Below are 23,705 nucleotides of genomic sequence, written 5' to 3'. Positions count from 1 at the left end.
GAGGGTGATGAGAAGGAAGGAAGGAAGGAGAGGGAAGGAAAGGAAGGAAGAAAATGAGGGAAAGAAGTGAGTTGGAAAGAAGAAAGAAAAAGAAGAAAGAAAGAAAAAAGAGAGAGAGAGAGAGAGAGAAAGAAGAAGAGAGAGGGAGGAAAAGGAATGAGGGAAGAAGTGAGAGGAAGGAAGGAGAAAGAGAGGGGGGAGAGAAAGAAAGAGGGAGGGAGTGAAGGAAAAGGAAGGAAAGGAAGGGGAAGAAGGGAAGAAGAAGAGAGGAAGAAAAGGAAGGAAGAAAGGAGAAAGAGGAGAGAGAAAGAAAGAAAAAAGAGAAAAAAAAAAGAAAGAAGAAAGAGGGAGAGGCGGAAAGGAAGGAAGTGAGGAGAAAGAGAGGGAAGGGAAGAAAGAAAGGACGGGGGAGAAAAAAGAGGAGGGAGTGAGGAAGGAAAAGGAAGGAAGGAAAGGGAAGAAGTGAGAGGGAGAGGGAAGAAGGAAGGAAGGAAGAGAAAGAAGGAAGGAAGAAGGAAGGAAGAAAGAAAGAAAGAGAAAGAAAAAGAAAAGAAGGAAGGAAGGAAGGAAGAAGGAAGGAAGGAAGAAAAAAAAGAAAGAAAAGAAAAGAAGAAAGAAAGAAAGAAAGAAAAAAGAGAAAAAAGAAAGAAAGAAAGAAAGAAAGAAACTTTGCTGTGGGTTGGGTCCCCAGTAAACTGAATCAGGTCCCCGATTGCTATTGTGGACATGAACTCTAAAGCTACCTCTACATCCACCACTCTGAGAGACACTCTTGCTCCCACATTTCAGCATTAGGACCCCACTTAAAAACCTGGTCTAGTGCAATAAAGTAGGAGGAGGAGTGGCAGAAGCTGTGGGTGGAGTTAAAAGAGGGATCAGCCTGGCATCCCTACGCAGCACAAGAACTAAGTCCAACTCCCTTGACGTCCTTCAGCCTTTAATCCAACCCTACCGTAGTAGTTGATTCCTACGCAACGCCTTTTAGCAATAAACCGGTTTAATGGGACTTTCATTAAGTGGTCCTGATTTTTCGCATCTGAAATATCTGAAAATTGTTATGGTAAAGAAAGTTTCTTTATAGACCTAGTCAAATCCTGACTTAAAACATGGGGCAGAAGTCCACTGAGGGTCCTCGGAGGCAATCAATCAATGAGAGCTTTCTTTTTTTTTTAATCAATTTAATATCTACATCACAATTATATGATCCCATAACGTTATTAATAATATGTATTTATAACAATTTTTCCCTACAGTTGAGAATATACTTGAAGATTGCTTTTTTAACATCCCTCTTCGATCCCTCTTATCTTACAACGGTCCTACTTCTTCTTCCCTCCCTCCCTCTTTCCTCCCTCGTTTTCTTCTCTCCTACTCCCCTTCCTTCCCTCCTTCCTTCCCTCCCTCCTTCTCTCCTTCCCTCCTTCCTTCCCTTTCTTTTCTCCTCTCCTTCCTTTCCCCTTTCCTTTCCTCCTTCCTTCCCCCCTTCCTTCTCTCCTACATTCCCTCCTTCCTTCCCTCCTTTCTTCTCTCCTTCTCTCCTTCCTTCCCTCCTTTCTTCTCTCCTTCTCTCCTTCCCTCCCTCCTTCCTACCCCCCTTTCTTCTCTTTCTTCTCCCTCCTTCCTTCCTCCTCCTCTTTCCCTTCTCTCCTTCCCCTTCCTCCCCTTTACCCTTCCCCCAATGAGAGTTTTCTTCCATCAGACCTTTGCTGAGATTTCGCACCTCTCTGGTCCAGCATTAGAGGGCTGCCCCAAAGAAAAAGGGGGGCAATTTATTTTCCAAGCACAAGCAGGTAGGAAACAACGGATGGGGACTCGTCAAGGGGAGACGCAACCTGGAATTAAGGAGAAACTTCCTATCGTCCCAGTGGAACCACCTGCCTCCAGAGGTTGTGAATGCTTCTATCACTGGAAGTTTTTAAGAAGAGATTGGACATCCATTTGTCCGACATGATATAGGATCTCCTGCCTTAGTAAGTGGTTGGACTAGAAAACCTCCAAGGTCCCTTCCAACTCTGTTATTCTGTTAATAATAAGTTATCTCTGAGGGATGCTTGAATCGGTCTTCTTTCATTTATTAAATTAAATTAAATTATTATTTCATTTATTAAATTTATAAGCCGCCCAATCCCGGAGGACTCCGGGCAGCTTTGACTGCTACAAAAGTCAAACTGGATAACCCAATGGTTGCAGGAACTGGGTACGTGTAGTCTAATGAAGAGAACTAGGGGTGGTGGGCGGAAGGGAGAGAAAGAGAGAGGAGGGAGGAAGAAGAGAAAGAGAAGGAGAGAGGGTAGGAAGGAGAAGAAAGAGGGTAGGAGTAGGGAGAGGTAAGGGAAGGAAGAAGGGGAAGTAGAGGAGGAAGGAAGGAAGTAGAGAAGGAAGGGAGGGAGAAAAGAAAAAATGAGAAAATAACGTGGTGTTACAACAGGTGCTAGGGATGGTAAACAAAGCAATCCAAACTATACCTTATAACCTTTTAAATGGAATAACAATAGTATAAGAATGGCAAAGAAAAAGAATAATTATGTGAAAGTATACCTATAATTGTATAGCAATAGCAATGGCAATAGCAATTAGACTTATATACCGCTTCATAGGGCTCTAAGCGGTTTACAGAGTCAGCATATTTGCCCCCAACAACAATCCGGGTCCTCATTTCACCCACCTCGGAAGGATGGAAGGCTGAGTCAACCCTGAGCCGCTGAGGTTTGAACAGCCAAACTGCAGAACTGCAGTCAGCTGAAGTAGCCTGCAGTGCTGCATTTAACCACTGCGCCACCTCGGCTCTTAAGTAAGAAATAAATGACAGTAAAAATATAAAGCACAATATAGGTAAACAATATTTGGTTATAAATAGCTGTATAAATATATAGAATTGTACATAAAAATGGATAACGAATAAGGAGATTATGAATGCAAGATAGAAATGTACAGGAGGGAAAACACTAACTGCAAAGAAACCGATTCGGAACTGCTGTATGATATACGATGGAACTTCTTGTTCCTATGTTGTTTTAAATCATGCATCTGTTCCTGTTGATGTGTGTATGTGTATAAAAAAAAATTTATATGGGGTGATGTCATAGAAGCCTTCCGATATTTGAGGGGCTGCCCCAAAGAAGAGGGGGGGGGGGTGTCAGCCTATTCTCCAAAGCCCCAGAGGGCAGGACAAGAAGCAATGGATGGAAACTAATCAAGGAGGGAAGCCACCTGGAATTAAGGAGAAAACTTCCCAACGTTGGGAACAAAATTAATCAACTTGCCTCCAGAAATTGTGGTCCTCCAACACTGGAGGTTTTAAAGAAGAGCCTGGACGGCCAATTGCCCACAATGGCGCAGGGTTCCCTGCCTGAGCTTGAGGCTGGACTAGAAGACCTCCAAGGTCCCTTCCAGCTCTATTCTGATTGGTCTATAAAATCTCCCCAAGCAGCCCTCTGGGAAGACGCGAAACAATCTACCCTACAGTTGAGCGTTAGATTAATTTCACCTCTGGAGAGATATTTTAACTATTCCGAGACTCGGATCCGGCACCCGACCCAGGTGTACCATGCCTAACAATTAAGATGCCTGCCAGTCTATGCATCGGGAGGGTTTTTATGGGGCCTTTGTGTAAGGAATGGAGCGGGGGGGGGGGGGAAGGCTAATGGCCCATCGACACAACCTCTGAAGCACAATAAATACAACCTGACTATATAAAGACACGGCCCATTTGACCTTAGCAATCGACTGGGTTGCATATTGATCAGCCCGATCCTAATAGGGAATAAAAGTGAGGATGTAGATTGTTAAATAGAAATTCTATTACTTTAGATATATCGGATCGTTGTCCCCGAACGAGACAGGCAGGGAAAACTAAGTAAGGCCTTAATCTTAGAAAGAAAGAAAGAAAGACAGAAAGAAAGAGAAAGAAGGAAGAGAGGAAGGAAGGAAGGAAGAGGAAGGAGAAGAAGGAAGGAAGGAAGAAAAAAAGAAGGAAGAAGGAAGAAGGAAGAAGAAAGAAGGAAAGAAGAAAGAAGGGGAAGAGAAGGAAGGAAGGAAAAGGAAGGAAGGAAGAGAAAGGAAAGGAAGGAAGAGAAAGGAAAGGAAGGAAGGAAGGAAGGAAAGAAGGAAGGAAAGGAAAGGAAGGAAGGAAGAAGAAAAAAAAAAAAAAAAGGAAAGAAAGAAAAGAAAAGAAAGAAAAAAACCAAGGATGAGATAGAACTCCAGCAATTTTATTTATCAGACCAAGTTCTTGAGAAAAACAATCACCCGCAAATCATTTGACTCAAATTGATGGGCTGAGGCTCTAAGCAGGCAATTCCTATTTAGCGGCATTTACAAATAACCTTTCGGAAGTCAAACGAAGCACAATCCTTCCAGGTCTGCTTGAGGTCAGACGGATGCCGTGCGTGATGAGCAAAAATCTGATTTTTTTTCCTAATGAAAGATCCTGCGACGATACTAAACAAAGATGGAGAGGCAAACGAACATTCCCGTGTTGGACTAATGTCCAGAATAATGCCGACGTGAATTAAATGCCCATTGGCTTAGATCAGTGTTGGCTAACCCTTTTCTTCACATAGAAAGTTTTTATTTTCCGTTTTCATAGCATATAATCACATGTATACTATTACATAGTCAATATCATGTTGTATTATTAAGTAATTACATCAATCCATCTTACCATCATCTACCAAAGAAAAAAAAGAAAAACACCAGTGTTGGCTCTTCTGCTCTCCATACACCATATTATACCTTATCCGACACTTTCTTCCCCCTCTCTCCTCCCCCTTTCTACATCCTTCCTTCCTTCATCCTTTTCTACTCTACTTCCCCTCCTTTCTCCTTCTCCTCTCTCCCCTTACCACTCCTATACACCTCATCTTCCCTTCATCCGCTCTCCTATCCCTCTCTTCCTTTCTTCTCTCCTCTGCTTCCCACTCTTCTAGATCCTGTCTCCCTCCATCCTTTCTACTCTACTTCCCCTTCCTTCTCCTTCTCCTCTCCCCTTACCACTCCTCCTTATACACCTCATCTTCCCCTTCACCCTCTCTCCCTATCCCTCCTCTATCTTTCTTCTCTCCTCTGCTTCCCACTCTTCTACATCCTGTCTTCCCTCCATCATTTTCTACTCTAATTCCCCCCGTCCTTCTCCTCTCTCTCCCCCACACTCCTCCTTATACACCCATCTTCCCCTCTCTCCTGTCCCTCTCTTCCTATCTTTCTTCTCTCCTCTGCTTCCCACTCTTCCTCTCATTCACTTGGTGTATTTCAGCTTCTGAGCAACTCCCTTTTGTGTTGATGGTATTTATAATTCCATTTCAATATACATAAAAAGAAAAAATAGCAGTATACATGTACAATCATAATACCTTAAAGTCCAACACCCCTCCTCCAACTTAGTAAACTCCGCTCCCTCCCACCCTCCCCCCCAACCTCCCCCCCCACGACTTCCCAGAACCAATACAAGGTATAATCTTAACAAAAACAGTTTTAAAATATACTTAAATACTTGGCTAACCCTTTTCTAAAGCCGTTTTCGCCCTCACCCAAGCTTCAGGAAAGCCTCCAGAGCCTGGGAACTTTCGGTTGACCTGTTGGGTCTGTTTCCTGCCCTTTCAAGGGTCCGGAGGCTTTCCTGAAACCCGGGCAGGGCGAAAACGGCCTCTCCTGGTGCTCCGGAAGGCCGCAAATCAGCTGGCCAGCGGGCGCATGTGTGCCAGAGCTGACGGCTGCCGAGGGCTGCCATGCCAGCAAATAGGGCTCTGCGTGCCAACTGTGCCGCGCGCACTGTAGGTTCATCATCACGGGTTTAAGATGATCTCACTCGGAACCGCAGACCAGACAATGATAAGAATCAGGGAAAAGAAGAATCAGAATTCTACCAGATATGGGATAAATGGCACAGGTGGATGGAGGAAAGAAAACAAGAATCAATGAAGGAATATAAACAAAACTCAAAAATAATAGTGATGAGTAAAATAAGAGGGTTAAGAATGGTGGAATCCAAATGAATGCAATAGAAGGGGAAATAATATAAGGGGAGCGGTAATCGATTGATAATTGCTATTAGGAAGAACAGGAAGCCCCTGTTCGTATGTATTGTGTAAATGTGGTGTACGTCTAGTTTTGTGTGTGTGTGCATTTTATATGTTTGTTAATAAATAAAATAAAAGAATCAAAAATATCCTACAATATCTCAAGGAACAGAATGAGATAAGGAGCTTGGAGAAAAAACAGGAGTGTTATATAAGGATCTATATTCAGATACTGATGTCTACATCAACTAACCACAGAAGTGCAGAATGTGCAGGGGAGGTGGGGTGGGGGAATCATGTACTGGACAGGTGTATGCCCACAGGTGACAGCCAGCCATGATTTGATCTACAGATTGAATGCCCCTCCAAAGGTGCTTTTTCAAGAGGCTGCTGGAGTTCCTTGTTTTTCTTGAAGGCATTTTGTGTCTCATCCCAGAAGCTTCTTCAGCTCAGATGGTGGAGGATGGAAGGATTGATACTCCTTGCAGACAGCTGGTCATTTGCATCCTTTCAGAGGGTCGTTGAGGCCACTTGGAGGTTTTTCTTTTGAAGACGTCTCGCTTCTTATCCAAGAAGCTTCTTCAGCTTTCTGACTGAATGGTGGGGAATGGAAGATGGATACTCCTTGCAGACAGCTGGTCATTTGCATCCTTTTAGGGGGTCGTTGAGGCCACTTGGAGGTTTTTCTTTGAAGATGTTTTCGCTTCTCATCCAAGAACCTTCTTCGGCTCTGACTGAATGGTGAGAAATTCAAGGATTGATTCTCCTTGCAGACAGCTGGTCATTTGCATCCTTTCAGAGGGTCGTTGAGGCCGCTTGGAGGTTTTCTTTTGAAGACGTCTCGCTTCTCGTCCAAGAAGCTGTCTTCAGCTTCTGACTGAATGGTGGGGAGTGGAAGGATTGATACTCCTTGCAGACAGCTTGTCATTGCATCTTTTTAGGGGGTCATTGAGGCCACTTGGAGGTTTTTCTTTTGAAGACGTTTCGCTTCTTATCCAAGAAGCTTCTTCAGCTTCTGAATGAATGGTGGGGAATGGAAGGATTGATACTCCTTGCAGACAGCTGGTCATTTGCATCCTTTTAGGGGGTCGTTGAGGCCACTTGGAGGTTTTCTTTTGAAGATGTTTCGCTTCTCATCCAAGAACCTCTTCGGCTCTGACTGAATGGTGAGGAATTCAAGGATTGATTCTCCTTGCAGACAGCTGGTCATTTGCATCCTTTCAGAGGGTCATTGAGCCCACTTGGAGGTTTATCTCTGTCCTCAGGGTCATCTAAGGGGTGCAAATAAATGTGGAGGCTTCTTGGAACTGCTGAAAGCACCCTGTTGTAGACTGGAGGCAGATGTTAGCGAAAGAACCAGCTGCTTCTTACAACAAATCTTTCTAGACTTTGTAGTAGCAGTCTTTTTTTTTTCTTTTAGACTTTCCAAAAAGTTACATCCACCGCCACACTCCAGAATTCTGCAATTCAGGATTACAGAGCAAAGCGTTCAAACCGAGCAACGTGACTAACTAAATATATTCAAGAGGAGCCGGTTGGAATAATATGTTCTGCCCCAGTTCGGTTTTAAGAGAGGAGGCAAATTTACTGTTAACGCTGCTGGTTAATTTGCTCATTTAAATGACGGGCAAAAGGGACGGGGGATTCTGATTTAACACAACTGGAGAGCTTTATTGCAGTCTACAGTCATTTGGGTAAGAAAAGCTCATTAAAAATACTAGAGCTACTACAGACCCCGGATCATTATCACCTCTAGGGCATAATAAGTCTTTGGGACTGTGAACAAAAAAAAAGGGGAGGGGGGGAGAAAGGAAGAAATGTGTGTTGTTTTTTTTAAAAAAACCCTCCCAAACCAGAAATTCCTTCAGATAAAGGCAATTTTTGTCCTGGGGTGAAAAAAAGGCAGAGCGGAAACCTAAATGAACTTTTGGTGTGTGTGTTTTGTGTGTGTGTGTGTGAGAGAGAGAGAGAGAGACAGACAGACAGACAGACAGACTTTTCATTGCTCAACTAGGGAACCTCTTCAGTGCTAGAAGGTTCCTGTTTAACAACACTCACCAAGACTGACAGGGCAAGACGCAGTATATAAACAATGAGCAAAACCCCACTCCCTTCTAGCACTGATGATGTTCCCTAGTTGGGGTCATGAAAATGTCTTTCAAGAAAACCACTAAGCTCTGAGAGCACCAAGGAGGCCATAGTCCTTTTCCTCCTCCTCCTCCTCCTCCTCCTCCTCTTCCTCCTCCTCCTCCTCCTCCTCTCCACAACCCCACTTCCCTCCAGCACTGATGATGTTCCCTGGTTGGGTCATGAAACATCTGCAACAGAACCTCCAAGCTCAGAGAGCACCAAGGACCTCACAGTCCTCCTCCACCTTTCTCCTCCTCCTCCTCCTCCTGTCTTCTACTCTGCAAACCCACTCCCTTCTAGCACTGATGATGTTCGCTAGTTGGGGTCATGAAACATCTGCAAGAGAACCTCCAAGCTCAGAGAGCACCAAGGACTCCACAGTCCTCCTCCTCCTCCTCTTCTTCTTTCTCCTCCTCGCCATAAACCCCCCCTCTCTTCTAGCTTTGATGATGTTATCTAGTTGAGCCACGAAACGTCTGCAAGGAAACAGCCCAGCTCAGAGGGCATCCAGGAGCCCACAGTCCTCCTTCTCTTCCTTCTCCTCCTCCATACCTCCCTCCCTTCCAGCACTGATGATGGTTACCCAGTTGGGTCATGAAACGTCTGCAAGAAAACCACCAAGGAGCCCACAGTCATTGACCTCCTCCTCCTCTTCTCCTTCTCCTCCTCCTCTCCACAAACTCCATTCCCTTCCAGCACTGATGACGTTACCTAATTGGGTCATTGAAATGTCTCCAACAAAACCACCAAGCTCAGAGAGCACCAGGAGCCCCACAGTTCAACCCTGAGCTGCAAATATTTTTTTCTGTTGGTTTTTGTGAAGCACTTGGGAAGATTAATTACCAACCCCTCCAAAAAAACATATTAAGTGAAAGATTAAGTGCAGTTAACAGTTACAGAATCTAAAGTGGCTATTACTTTTTTCCCACCGGCGTATTGGAAGAGTCTTCTTACGAAATAAATGGAAGAGGTATCAACATTTTGGTGTTCTCCATTCAGTTGACCATCTGACCATTCATAGCTGTGGGTCGAAACCACAGCCAGAATCCTACAAACCTGCTTTAATTTGAAGTTCTTTGCTCTTTCAATGAAATGTCCTAGTACAGGCAGTCCTCGACTTACAACACTCCATTTAGGGACCGTTCGAAGTCAACACGGCACTGAAAAAACGTGACTTAGGGCCGTTGTTCACACTTACACCATTCAGCATTCCCCCACGGGCATATGATTTACACTTGGCAACTGACTCGTGTTTACGACGGTTTGCAGTCGTCCGGGGGTGGTGGTCCATGTGATTCCCCTTTTGCGACCTTCTGACAATTGGGAAACAGTGATTTGCTTAACAACCGTGTTACTCACTCAACACTGCAATGATTCACATGACAATGTGGCCAAGAAAAGTCGTAACATGGGGTGGGGTGGGGGGGGACTCAATTTAACACATTTCTCCCTTCGCAACATAGATTTTGGGCTCAATTGTGGCCGTACGTTGAGGACTTCCTGTACCGTTCTCCCATCTGCCCTAGCTGTCATTTAGAAAAAATGACAGTTAATAATCCAAATTTGTGAAATATATCACTGTGTGTGTGTGTGTGTGTGTGTGGTGTGTGTGTGTGTGTGTGGTGTGTACCTTCAGCTCATCATAACAGGACAGCAAGTATAGAAGCATTCAGCAATTTGCAGGCGGGAAAAAACCCCAAGAAAAGACTGTCTCGTTGCTACATTAACATTGTTATTTAAATCAGGGATCTTTATTTCTAGACGAGAAATCCACTTGCTTAATTAATAAAGACACAATCTTTGCAGCCGGGTTCCCTGGGCTGCGAGATTAACAAAAACTCCTTCTTTGGTCCTCGCCGGAAAGATTGAAATAAAACTCGGGTGTGTTTTTTTTTAAGAGCCAGACGGTTTCCGTCTTTCTCAGAAGAAAGAGGGGGGAGAAAAGAGGAATCCCCTCCGTAGCATTCGGAAAACCTAACAGTTTTTTTGTATACGGAGATTAAAAAAACATCGGGAATAAAAACCATCCGCCGGGATGCAGGAAAGCAGGCTCGAGGCACTGCGGAGAGTGACCTTGTTACACGCTTTCTGAATTTCTGAATTTTCGAGCAACGGGTCAGCCCGCTCGAGGACGGCTGTCAGAAATATTGCTCCTAACACCGATTCTGTTCAAAGCCAGGGGAAAAAAATATAGATATAGATATTTCTTCACATTCATGCAAGCGGCATTGTGAGTTAGTAAAGAGAACTGAAATAATATTTGCACAGGGCTTAGGACTGTGATGGCGAAGCTATCGCATGCGTGCCCAAAGCGGCACGTGGAGCCATGTTGCCTGGCATGCGTGGCGTTGCCCGTTCCTCTTCCGGGCGTCTGACGCACATGCGCATGTGAAGATCAGCTGGCCTTCGTGCGTGCAACAGTGCCAGAAACCGGAAGAGCTGGTCTTCCATTCTCCAGTGCAAGCATGCCCCCTGGGCAGCTCCTCTTCCAGGGGGGGTGGCCCAGAGAAATGTACTTTCCCCCCCTTTTCGGCGGTTCCACCACAAAACCGCGCTCGACTAAACCGCGCCCGGCTAAACCACGTCGCTGACGTCATCAACAGGGCGACAACAGCGCGGAGACAGAAGCATGCTGTAAACCCTAAACCTAAAATTAACCCCTAAACCTAACCTAACCCCCCTAAACCTAATCCTAAACCTAACCCTAAACCTAACCCTTAACCTAACCCTTAACCTAACCCTAAACCTAATCCTAACCCTTAACCTAACCCTAAACCTAACCCTAACCCTAACACTTAACCTAACTCTAAACCTAACCCTTAACCTAACCCTAAACCTAATCCTAACCCTTAACCTAACCCTAAACCTAATCCTAAACCTAACCCTTACCTTAAGTTGAATCGGCTTGCTTTCAAAGCACTATTTAAAGCGCCCTTCTTTCTCCGCGCTCGCTGTTGTCGCCCTGTTGATGACGTCAGCGACGTGGTTTAATCGGGCGCGGCTTAGTCGAGCGCGGTTTTGACGGGTCACGCTTTTCGGCACTCTTGCTGAACAGGTTCACCATCACTGGCTTAGGAGAAGGAAGCGAAGAAATCTCTAAATTGTAAGAAGCCTCAAAAGCACCTAATTTCTGGAGGAACAACTTGGTTGTGTAGATATATACATACCCAACACACACACACACACACACACACACACTCCTTCCCTGGGGCTGGGTGTCCCAGTAATAGTCCTGTGCTGGGTAGTAATGGTTTTACGAGCGGTCCTCCTGTTACGACCATAATGGAGCCCTCCCATCCTGGTTGCAATTTGTAACGGTCATAAATCGGATCACCCAAGGGACCGACTCAATTTTACGGCCTTTTTTGATACTGGAGTTCTGGTGAAGGTCTTGAAAAAGACATTCGGATGTCATGATGTGTGCATGCCTACGAATATTGGAGTTGTGCAAACCATGGTTATCATGGTATGAAAAAAGATGTGGAGACTCTAGAAAGAGTGCAGAGAAGAGCAACAAGAGGATTAGGGGACTGGAGGCTATAGCATATGAAGAACGGTTGCAGGAACAGGGTAGGTCTCGTTTAATGAAAGAAGGACCAGGGGAGACATGATAGCAGTCTTCCAATATCTCGGGGGCTGCCACAAAGAAGAGGGAGTCAAGCTATTCCCCAGGGCACCTGAGGGTAGAACAAGAAGCAATGGGTGGAAACTAATCAAGGAGAGAAGCAATTTAGAACTGAGGAGGAATTTCCTGACAGTGAGAACAATTAATCAGTGGAACAGAAGTTGCCTCCAGAAGTTGTGAATGCCCCAACACTGGAAGTCTTTAAGAAGATGTTGGACAGCCATTTGTCTGGAATGGTATAGGGTTTCCTGCCTAGGCAGGGGTTGGACTAGAAGACCTCCAAGGTCCCTTCCAACTCTGCTATTCTGTAATCTGTATGGTATTATAATAGACTAGTATGTCTAGTCTAGTGAAGAGAAAGACCAGGGGAGACATGATAGCAGTGTTGCAATACTTGAGGGGCTGCCACAGAGAGGAAGGGATCAAAGTATTTTGCAAATCATCTGAAGGCCAGACAAGGAATGATGGGTGGAAACTGATCAAGGAGAGATTCAACCTGGAAATAAGGAGAAATTTTCTGATGATGAGAACAATAAACCCATGGAACAGAAGTTGCCTTTGGAAGTTGTGAGAACCTCATCATTGGAGGCTTTCAAGAAGAGACTGGACCGGCATCTGTCAGAAGTGGTGTAGGAAGGCTCCTCCTCCTCCTCCTCCTCACCATAAACCTCACTGCCTTCTAGCTTTGATGATGCTACCTAGTTGGGTCATGAAACGCCTGCAAGAAAACCACGCACAGAGAGCACCAAGGACCCCACAGTCCTCCTCTTCCTCCTTTTTGCAAACCCCGTTCCCTGCTAACACTGATAATGTTACCTCGTTGGGTCATGAAACGCCTGCAAGAAAGCAACCAAGCTCAGAGAGCACCAAGCATCCCAGACTTCCCCTTCCTCATTCTCCTCCTCCTTTTTGCAAACCCCACTCCCCGCCGGCACTGACAACACTAACTAGTTGGGTCATGAGAAGTCTGCAGGAAAATAGCCAAACTCAAGACAGCACCAAGGAGACCCTCAGAACAACCTACTTAACCAACTTCCATTTAACACGGCCGCGATTAGAAAGAGAATCTTCTCGTGGAAGGACGACCCGAGGAACGGCAAGAGAAGTCCTTCGGCATGATTGAACCAGCTAAAGACTTGAGCTGACTCCCAAAGATTTCCCCACCATCTTTTAATGTCCCCTTCCCAGCCATTGGCACAGCGTTGGGTTTCTTCCTCCTCCTCCTCTCGAACAAGGGATTCCCTCTAGTGCAGTGTTTCTCAACCTTGGCAACTTGAAGATGTCTGGACTTCAACTCCCAGAATTCCCCAGCCAGCATTCGCTGACCTAAACCTAAGCGCAGAGAGATTTCAGCACCTTGGATAGCGACAAAGCCTATTTGTCTAATATCTCTCTAACACTGTTTCATTTGATTCGCTGGCTGGGGAATTCGCTGGCTGGGGAATTCTGGGAGTTGAAGTCCGGACATCTTCAAGTTGCCAAGGTTGAGAAACACTGCTCTAGAGTATGTAGAAACCTACGCCTCATTGTGCATCTGGACAGCTGTTTTGTGTTGCCTTTCAGCACAACAATGGGCTGCAGCATCAGAATTTCAAAATGCCCCGTATCAAAATAAGGACGCAGGAACGACCTGAGGAGCTGACAGTGATGCTTTCGGTACATTAACGGAGTGCAAAGCTGTGCAATTTTTTTCCTTCCCCCCCCCCACCCCAAAAAAAGAGAGAAACCTTTTCTTTTCCAAAAGAAAACCCGCTTTGTGGAGCCTATTTCGTCTTGACAATGGGAAGAATTTACGGGGAGCCATTTTATTCCCCGTTCGCCGCGACTGAAATTATTCCCAACGCCGAGCAGACGGAGGGGAACTGGGGACTTTTAATATTTATTTTCAATTACTCAGGACACGCAATTCTATTACACACGCACACAAAAAAGACGTCGAGAAGAGTATTTCCAATGGAGCATTTTACTGGGCTTGTTAAAAGAGACGGCTATTAAGACGTTCGTAGCGGGAGGTAAAATGAATGCCACAAAATACGGTGAGGCTTCATTCCTAAGTCAGCCCCCCACCCTTCAAGATTCGGGTCCCGAGTTCAAGAGTCCGTTCCATAACATACAGGAGCCACTAATAGCTTTGGGGGGGGGAGAATAAGCAGGAGTGCTACTTCGAAAGGGAAAGTTGTGTGTTCATTGTGTGTTCATTCACACTTGGAATACTGCATTCAATTTTGGTCACAACAATGTAGAAAAGATGTGGAGACTCTAGAAAGAGGGCAGAGAAGAGCAAGAAAGAGGATTAGGGGACTGGAGACTAAAACATAGGAAGAACGGTTGCAGGAACTGGGAATGTCTAATTTAATGAAAAGAAGGACTAGGGGAGACATGATAGCATCTTCCAATATCTCAGTTGTTGCCACAAAGAAGAGGGAGTCAAATTATTCTCCAAGGCACCTGAGGGCAGGACAAGAAGCAATGGGTGGAAACTAATCAAAGAGAGAAGCAACTTAGAACTGAGGAGAAATTTCCTGACAGTGAGAACAATTAATCAGTGGAACAGAAGTTGCCTCCAGAAGTTGTGAATGCCCCAACACTGGAAGTCTTTAAGAAGATGTTGGATAGCCATTTGTCTGAAACGGTATAGGGTTTCCTTCCTAGGCAGGGGTTGGACTAGAAGACCTCCAAGGTCCTTTCCAATTCTCTATTCTACTCTATTCGAGGAAGGAAGGAAGGAAGGAAGGAAGGAAGGAAGGAAGGAAGGAAGGAAAGAAAGAAAGAAAGAAAGAAAGAAAGAAAGAAAGAAAGAAAGAAGAGGGAGTCAAGCTATTCTCCAAGGCACCTGAGGGCAGGACAAGAAGCAATGGGTGGAAACTAATCAAGGAGAGAAGCAACTTAGAACGGAGGAGAAATTTCCTGACAGTGAGAACAATTAATCAGTGGAACAGAAGTTGCCTCCAGAAGTTGTGAATGCCCCAACACTGGAAGTCTTTAAGAAGATGTTGGATAGCCATTTGTCTGGAACGGTGTAAGGTCTCCTGCCTCGGCAGGGGTTGGACTAGAAGACCTCTGAGGTCCCTACCAACTCTGTTATTGTATTGTATTGTATTGTATATATGTGTGTGTATATGTATGTGTGTGTGTGTGTGTATACATACATACATACATACATACATACACACACACACACACACAAATTTGCTCTGAGATATTTTATCAGTTCTGCTGCTGCACATTATGCCTGTCAAAATATTCCCTTTCAATTCGGGTGGGGGGTCCTTTATGTTTTGACATGGGCCCGGTTGAATTCTTCACAGGGCTGGCCAGATGCCAGTTTTGGCATTTTTCGTCCTTGAAGTCCTGCTGTACGAAGATGCGGCTTCTATTTCGCTTTCTCTCTTTCTAGTTTATTTACTTGGGAAGGTTCAATATTAAAATCGATATTGAGTGGGTTATTAATTGGAGACATAATTAATCCAACTTCTCCCGGGGGTGGGGTGAGGGGGGGGAGAGAGAATGTAAGTAGAAAACAGAGCCAAGGGGTAGGAGTAAACATGTTTTTAAGAAATGAATTTCAAATCTTATTTATAATACCATACAATAGCAGAGTTGGAAGGGACCTTGGAGGTCTTCTAGTCCAACCCCCTGCCTAGGCAGGAAACCTTATACCGTTCCAGACAAATGGCTATCCAACATCTTCTTAAAGACTTCCAGTGTTGGGGCATTCACAACTTCTGGAGGCAAGTTGTTCCATTGGTTAATTGTTCTCACTGTCAGGAAATTTCTCCTTAGTTTGAAGTTGCTTCTCTCCTTGATTAGTTTCCACGCGTTGCTTCTTGTTCTGTCCTCAGGTGCCTTGGAGATTAGCTTGACTCCCTCTTCTTTGTGGCAACCCCTGAGATATTGGAAGACTGCTATCATGTCTCCCCTGGTCCTTCTTTTCATTAAACCAGACATACCCAGTTCCTGCAACCTTCGTTATGTTCTTCGTATGTTTCAGTGGGATGTTTTTTTAACGAAGGAATAATTGAGGAGTTTCTTACATGTCAACTCAAATTAAAGGAAGGCTTTTCAATGTATTTGTTGTACGTAGAAATCATTCCACAAGGGGCAATAGTCCTTGACTTACAACCACTCATTCCTTCAGTGACTGTTCAAAGTTGCAGCGACACTGGAAAAAGATGATTTAGGACAGGGTTTCACCCTTACGACCGTTGCAGCATTCCCGTGGTCACGTGATCAAAATCCAGCCACTTGGCAACTGGCATGTACTTATGTCTGTTGCACTGTCCCGGGGTCATGTGACCACCATTTGGAACTTTCCCGGCTGGTTTTGGATCAGCAAAATAACAGGGTAAGACTTGGAAGGGACCTTGGAGGTCTTCTAGTCCACCCTCCTGCTCAGGCCGGGAGCCCTATTCCATTGCAGACAAATGGTCGTCCAATCTCTTCTTAAGAAATGTCCAGCGTTGGAGCATTCGCAACTTCTGGAGGCAAGGAGTTCCACTGGGTAATTGTTCTCACTGTCAGGAAATTTCTCCTTGGTTTCAGGTTGCTTCTCTCCTTGGTTAGTTTCCATCCGTTGCTTCTTGTCCTGCCCTCAGGTGCTTTGGAGAATAGCTGGACCCCCCCCCTCTTCTCTGGGGTCACCCCTCAAATATTGGGAGACTGCTATTATGTCACCAAGTCAATGAGGGAAACTAGATTCGCTTAAAAACGGGATGATTCACTGAACAACTCTAGCGTTTCCTTAACAACTGTGGCAGAAAAGATCAAAATGTAGGCGCTTGGCAACTGACTCATATTTACGACGGCTGTAGCCTCCCGGGGTCATGAGATACCCTTTTGCGACCTTGTGACAAGCAATAGCAATAGCAATAGCAGTTAGACTTATATACCGCTTCATAGGGCTTTCAGCCCTCTCTAAGCGGTTTACAGAGTCAGCATATTGGCCCCAACAACAATCCAGGTCCTCATTTTACCCACCTCGGAAGGACGGAAGGCTGAGTCAACCCTGAGCTGGTGAGATTTGAACAACCAAACTGCAGAACTAGCAGTCAGCTGAAGTAGCCTGCAGTACTGGACTCTAACCACTGCGCCAACGGTGAAGCCTGATTCACTTAACAACCCTGTGACTAACTTAACAACTGCGGCAAGAATGGTCGTAAAACGGGGCAAAATTTCCCTTAGCAAACGTTTCCCTTAGCAAAGTACCATTTTGGGCTCAATTGCAGCCGTAACTCGAGGACTACCTGTATTGTTTTGAAGACCAGAGTTTTATCCACGGAATGACTATATATAGGAGTTAGTGGCCAAGGGTTTCGATTTAGATCACGTGACTGGGAATGCTTTTAAAAGTAAACTCACACCTACCAACATCTGCTTTCTAATTCTCCCCATCCCAAAATAGGACATCTGAGTCAGGGGGGGGGGAAATACAAAGCACGTAAGGATGGATCACTCCTTAGTCCTAATTAAACTGCGGCAGAATTGGGGAAAAGGAGAAACGGGCTGCAGTATACCAATACTTACAAGATGAATTAAATATGTATATTGAAAAGGAATTATAAATGCCATCGACATAAAATGCAGCTCGCTCAGAGGCGGAAATACACCAAGTAAATGAGATGAAGAGTGGGAAGTAGAGGAGAGAGGTAAGGGAAGAAGAGAGGGATAGGAGAGAGGAAGAGGAGGAGAGAAAGAAGGAGTGGAAAGGGGAGAGAGAAGGAGAGAGGAAGGGGAAGTGGAGAAGGGAAGGACGACAGAGGGAAGAAAGGAGGTAGGGAGGAGGAGGAGAGAGGGAGAAGAAAGTGATAGATAAAGTATAAATACGGTGTATGGAGAGCAGAAGAGCCAATGGTAGTTTTTGGGGGGTTGATGGTAAGGCGAATTGATGTAAACATTTAACAATATAATACGATGTTGGTTATGTCATAGTATACATGTGGTTATTTGTCATGAAAATGAAAAAATAAAACAAAAACTTTATTTAAAAATAAAATTAAAAAGATGATCTCTGCTTTCCAAGTATTACAAACCCGTGTTATTTTATGCAAAAGCCGAGCCACCTGATCAAACCCTCCACGCGGAAATGTCACGCCCGCCCTGGGAAGGAGGAGCGAGCGATGCAAGTGAGCAATCAGCCCCCTTTTCACCAGAAAACTGGGGGGGGGGGGATTACATCTTCAATCTGCTTTTAATTAATCCGTTAATCAGAGCAATTAATAGATGAATGCTTCGAACCCGGCGCTTGTAATTTGATAACTCAGCTGCTGCCTTTTCAAGTCACAGGAAGATCTCGGTAAATCGGACGCCTTTTGGAATCCCCCCCCCCAAAAAAGAGTTTAATAATGCATCCGGAGTCGTTCGGGTGCAAATAACAGCCAAGTTATTAGCAGCATTTGTCTATTCCTTGCCTCTGGAGATGGGGGTGCAAAGGAAAGGGAGGATGGAGAGGTTTTTGTTGCAAGCAATTCGCTTCTCTTTAGCTAAGAAGGGTGTGCAAAACAGCCTCTTCGACTGGAAATATCTTCTCCGTCGTTTTCGGTTGATCTAATAATTTGTCAGCTAACAGAATAGTGGCACGCAGAATACAGACAAAATTATAAAATAAAATGGCACGCACCCCTGGCTCCCGATGGCTTTTAATGTCACATTAAAAAGAGGGTAATTCTGTGTTGTTGAAAAGACACAAAAGCGCTTTTATGCTTAGGCTGTAGATTTGGGGTGTGGGCTACAATATAATACAATACAATACAATAGCAGAGCTGGAAGGGACCTTGGAGGTCTTCTAGTCCAGCCCCCTGCCTAGGCAGGAAACCCTATAGCATTTCAGACGAATAGTTATCCAATTCCTTCTTAAAAACTTCCAGTGTTGGGGCATTCACAACTTCTGGAGGCAACTTCTGTTCCACTGATTAATTGCTCTCATTGTCGGAAAATTTCTCCTTATTTCCAGGTTGATTAGCTTCCACCCATTGCTTCTTGTTCTGCCCTCAGGTTCTTTGGAGAATAGCTTGACTCCCTCTTCTTTGGGGCAGCCCCTGAGATATTGGGTAGGGGTGTCTCTTTCCCCTTGGCGGATCTTGGGGCTCAAGCCTTGTAGGGTGAATTTGACTCCCAGCCTTGCATTCAAAGCTCCGACTAGCTATGCAGTGTCTGTTTTTCTCTCCCTGGGACTCCACTCTTATTCCCCACAGCGTAGATTTCCCCATTTTTCTCTTCTTTTCCAGGAGAAAACCATTACTCTCTGGTTACCGAACATTACCCAGTCCTTCTCCGAGATCTTTGGAAAAAGAACGGCTCCCCGAGGCCCAACTAAAAAGGAAGTGGTTCCCTCAAGCCCTCTTCAAGGAAGAGCAGCAGTAAACCAAAATAATAAATAATAACTTTTTTTTTTGGGACTTCTGCAAGCTCGGGGGGGATTCTGAGCAAGCCGATATTTATTTCCCCGGGTCGCGACGCCTGTGTTTTGGATCCCAGCCTGCTGACGACGTTCGTTGTTGGAGTTGGCCATTAAAGAGAGCGAAGGCTCCCACAGGGATTCCGACACCGTGTCGTTTGCTTCTTTTCGGCTCGATGGAAGTGTGTGTGTATTTGTGTGTCTGTGTGTGAACTCCGATCGTGGTTTGCAAGCCGGGTTTTGCTCTAGTTCATTCGGAAACTGTCGCTAAAACAAACCGGGATTTAGCATGAGGGACGAACCTGGTCACTCTACATCCGGAGGGAAACGAAGGGTGGGAATTTCTGCTTTAGGCAAGCTTTTAATAGCAATAGCAGTTAGACTTATATACTGCTTCATAGGGCTTTCAGCCCTCTCTAAGCAGTCTACACTACAGAGTCAGCATATCGCCCCCACAATCTGGGTCCTCATTTTACCCACCTTGGAAGGATGGAAGGCTGAGTCAACCCTGAGCCAGTGAGATTTGAACAGCCGAACTGCAGAACTGCAGTCAGCTGAAGTGGCCTGCAGTACTGCACCCTAACCACTGCACCACCTCGGCTCTATGTTTAAAAAAAAAAGATTATGTACTAGGACAGTGATGGTGAACTTTTTTGGGACCAGGTGCCCAAACCTTCCATATTTATCCATCCTCCTTCTATCCTATCTATACATCCCTCCCTCCCTCCCTCCTTCCGTCCATCCATCCATCCATCCATCCATCCATCCATCCATCCATCATATCTATCTTTCCATACCCATTTCTTCTTCCTGCCATGAAGCTTATCCATCTATCTGTCCATTCTTCCCTCTTATCCATCCATCCCAAAGAAACCCAGCCGACTTTCATGGCTCAGGAGGACTAGAATTCACTGTCTCCTGGTGATTGACTCAAAGTCGCACAGCTGATTTTCATGCCTAAGGTGGAACTAGAACTCACAGTCTCCTGGTGATTGGCCCAAAGTCACCCAGCTGATTTTCATGCCTAAGGTGGAACTAGAACTCACAGTCTCCTGGTGATTGACTCAAAGTCGCACAGCTGATTTTCATGCCTAAGGTGGAACTAGAACTCACAGTCTCCTGGTGATTGGCCCAAAGTCACCCAGCTGGTTTTCATGCCTAAGGTGGAGCTAGAACTCACAGTCTCCTGGTGATTGGCCCAAAGTCACCCAGCTGGTTTTCATGCCTAAGGTGGAACTAGAACTCACAGTCTCCTGGCGATTGGCCCAAAGTCACCCAGCCTGCTTTCATGACTAAGTCAGAAACTCATCCAGTTTCCAGAATTCAAGGCTGGTGCCTTAACCACTAGGTGATACTTTGCTCCAGCAACGCCTGGTGGAAATCAGGTAAATGTGAGTTCCTGCAAATTCCCAGAGGGCAGTGATATTTGAAAAGAACGCCCTTTGCTTCAAATCAGGATTTGGTCAAAAGGATCTTCCATACGGAAAAGTGAACGTCCACTTCAAATGTACTTTGGTGTCAAATCTTTTATTTATTTTAATTGGACGCGTCATCCAAAGAGAAAGAGACACACGAAATCAGGGGGGGGGGGATGGTACTAACATGGCAAAAACCCCAACACCACCTACAGTCAGACCTCCAAAGAGCATCCAAAATTAAATCAGAGTCCAAGGCAAAGGATTCCTCAAAGTCCCGATTTATGAAGAGAGCCACGTTGGCACATCTGGGAAAACCCGAATCTGAAAGCTTCCTGGTTTTCCACATCCGGTTGAAAGTTCAAGATCTTGCCCCCCACACCCACAAGTCCATCCCATGGCCCAATCTCCCCCTGCCATGCTGGCAGTTCCACCCATCCAGTGCCCGTCAGGTGCAGAGATGCAGAGACAAAGGATGACCTTGGCTTTCTAGAAAGAATGTTGTTATGGCTACGTTTCATCTAACTCCGTACAATCTCCTCTCCTATTTTCCCACAATAGAAAATGCCTAGTAGAATAATAGAAAGGGTGGCAGGCCTAAGATCCAAAAGAAAGATGGCTGCAGGCATGACACCTATGCTCATAAATGCATGCAAACATGCTTGCTTTTATCTGTCAGCTGCACGGTAACTGGAAGAAAAATGTATATAGTAGGCATTCGTGTTCAGGAAGAAAAAAAAACTCCAAAAGAGAGAATTTCCAAGAGAGGTCAGAGAGTGTGAAATTTAATTTTAAATAATCCACCCGAGACCGGGAGAGGCTCAGAATATGCTGTACAGAACTACTTATTTCACAAACAAAAACGGCGCTTCGAAGCAAGCGTTGGCTCAAGAAGAAAACACAGGCAGTCCCTGACTTATGACAGTTCATTTAGCGACCATTTGAAGTTACAACATCACTGGGGGAAAAAGAGTGTTAGGAACCGTTTTTTCACCCTTACGACCGTTGCAACATCTACGTGGTCACGGGATTGACATTCGGATGCTGGACGACCGACTCATGTTTATGACAGGGTCACGCGATCCCCTTTAGCGACCTTCTGACGAGCAAAGTCAAATTTGGGAATCTAAATTCACTTAATAACCCTGTTGCTAATTTAACAGCTGCGGTGATTCACTTAACAAACGCAGCAAGAAAAGTCGTAAAATGGGGGCCCTCTATCCCTTAACAACCATCTCATTTAGCAACATAAATTCTGGGCTCACCTGCGGTCATAAGTCGAGGACTACCTGTAAGAGCAAGCAAAACTAATGTGGATAGATAGCTACCCAGCTATAACACTGGAAGTTTTTAAGAGGAGGTTGGATAACCATTTGTCTGAAGTGGAATAAGGTTTCCTGCCTAAGCAGGGGGTTGGACTAGAAGACCTCTAAGGTCCCTTCCAACTCTGTTATTTCCCTCTCCTCTATTCCTATTCCTATTCCTATCCCTATTCCATTCTATTCTATTTTGCATTTCATTTCATTCCATTCCTTATTCCATTACTATTCTATTTCTTATCCTATTCTATCCTAATTATTTTCTATTCTCTATTCTCTTCTAATTATTTTCTATTCTCTATTCTATTCTAATTATTTTCTATTCTCTATTCTCTTCTAATTATTTTCTATTCTCTATTCTGTATTCTATTCTGTATTCTATTCTGTATTCTATTCTAATCAAGATGTCACTTAGAAAGTCTGTTCTCCCTCGCTCATGTTGGGTGTGTATTTCCTATCTAACTTTCTTCCTATAAATTTGAAATAAGTCTCCAACTATTCATTTAATGACCATTCAAAATTACAGCCACACTGGGGAAAAAGTGACTGAGGAGCGTTCTTCACACTTACGACAGTGGCACCCACAGTCACGAGATGCAAGACATCTTACAAAAGGACAAGAACAGGAAAAAAAACTGTGTCTTCGAGGAGGTTAAAAAATTGAGGTGGTTAAAAAATAAATTAATTTACATACAACATACAATAGCAGAGTTGGAAGGGACCTTGGAGGTCTTCTAGTCCAACCCCCTGCCTAGGCAGGAAACCCTACACCGTTTCAGACAAATGGCTATCCAACATCTTCTTAAAGACTTCCAGTGTTGGGACATTCATAACTTCTGGAGGCAACTTCTGTTCCACTGATTAATTGTTCTCACTGTCAGGAAATTTCTCCTCAGTTCTAAGTTGCTTCTCTCCTTGATTAGTTTCCACCCATTGCTTCCTGTTCTGCCCTCAGGTGCCTTGGAGGATGGTTTGACTGCCTCTTCTTTGTGGCAACCCCTGAGATATTGGAAGACTGCTATCATGTCTCCTCTAGTCCTTCTTTCTATTAAACTAGACATACCCAGTTCCTGCAGCCGTTCTTCATATGTTTTAGCCTCCAGTCCCCTAATCCTCTTGGTTGCTCTTCTCTGCACTCTTTTTAATTTAAATAATTTAATTTAAAAAGAAAAACAACAACGCAATTTTGGCACGCCCCTGCCCTCTACACCGACAAATACCATGCCAGGAAAAGACATTGGGAAAGGATCAGCGGAGAGGTGGTTTATTACATTATTATATGAAAACAACGTTTATTTTAATAATATGCTATTTCTCACCCATCCCGCCCCCTTAAATGAAAAACCAGCACTTTGAAACTATGGCAACTGAGCTGCCTTCTAGCAGCCTTGCTTCCTTGAATATTAAAAGCCTTATTAGGAGGCGGTTACCTTGAGATGCTGTAACTGTAATTCTGAAGGTTGACGCTATTCAGGTACGTTTGTCTATACAGGTAAGTCCTCGGCTTACAACCCTTCGCTTAGCCAACCTTCCAAGTTGCAACGGGGTTGGGAAATGTGACTCAGGGCCATTTTTCTGCAGTGGCGACCTCGGCAGCCTCCTCGGGGTCACGTGATCGAAAACTCAGAAAGCTTGGCAACTGGCATGTACTTATGACGGGAGTCCTGGGATCTCCTTTTGCGACCTTCTGGAGAAGCCAAGTCAATGGGGAAGCGGGACTCACTTAGCAAACCTGCTGGGATCCACTTAACAACTGTGGCAAGAAAGGTAGGGAAACCGAGCAAAACTCATTTGGCGAATGTTTCG

At 44.8% G+C, this 23,705-nt stretch overlaps 1 protein-coding gene across 1 annotated transcript in view; it reads right to left on the bottom strand.

Annotated features, from left to right (window-relative positions):
- Positions 1 to 23,705, bottom strand: part of CHCHD3 (coiled-coil-helix-coiled-coil-helix domain containing 3) — a 167,496-nt gene that overhangs the window by 134,464 nt on the left and 9,327 nt on the right. The window lies entirely within an intron of this gene.

This window comes from Thamnophis elegans, chromosome 7, assembly GCF_009769535.1.
Source record: "Thamnophis elegans isolate rThaEle1 chromosome 7, rThaEle1.pri, whole genome shotgun sequence".
Classification (NCBI taxonomy): domain Eukaryota; kingdom Metazoa; phylum Chordata; class Lepidosauria; order Squamata; family Colubridae; genus Thamnophis; species Thamnophis elegans.
The sequence above is the reverse complement of the archived record's forward strand: the minus strand, read 5'-3'. Positions and strand labels throughout refer to the sequence as shown.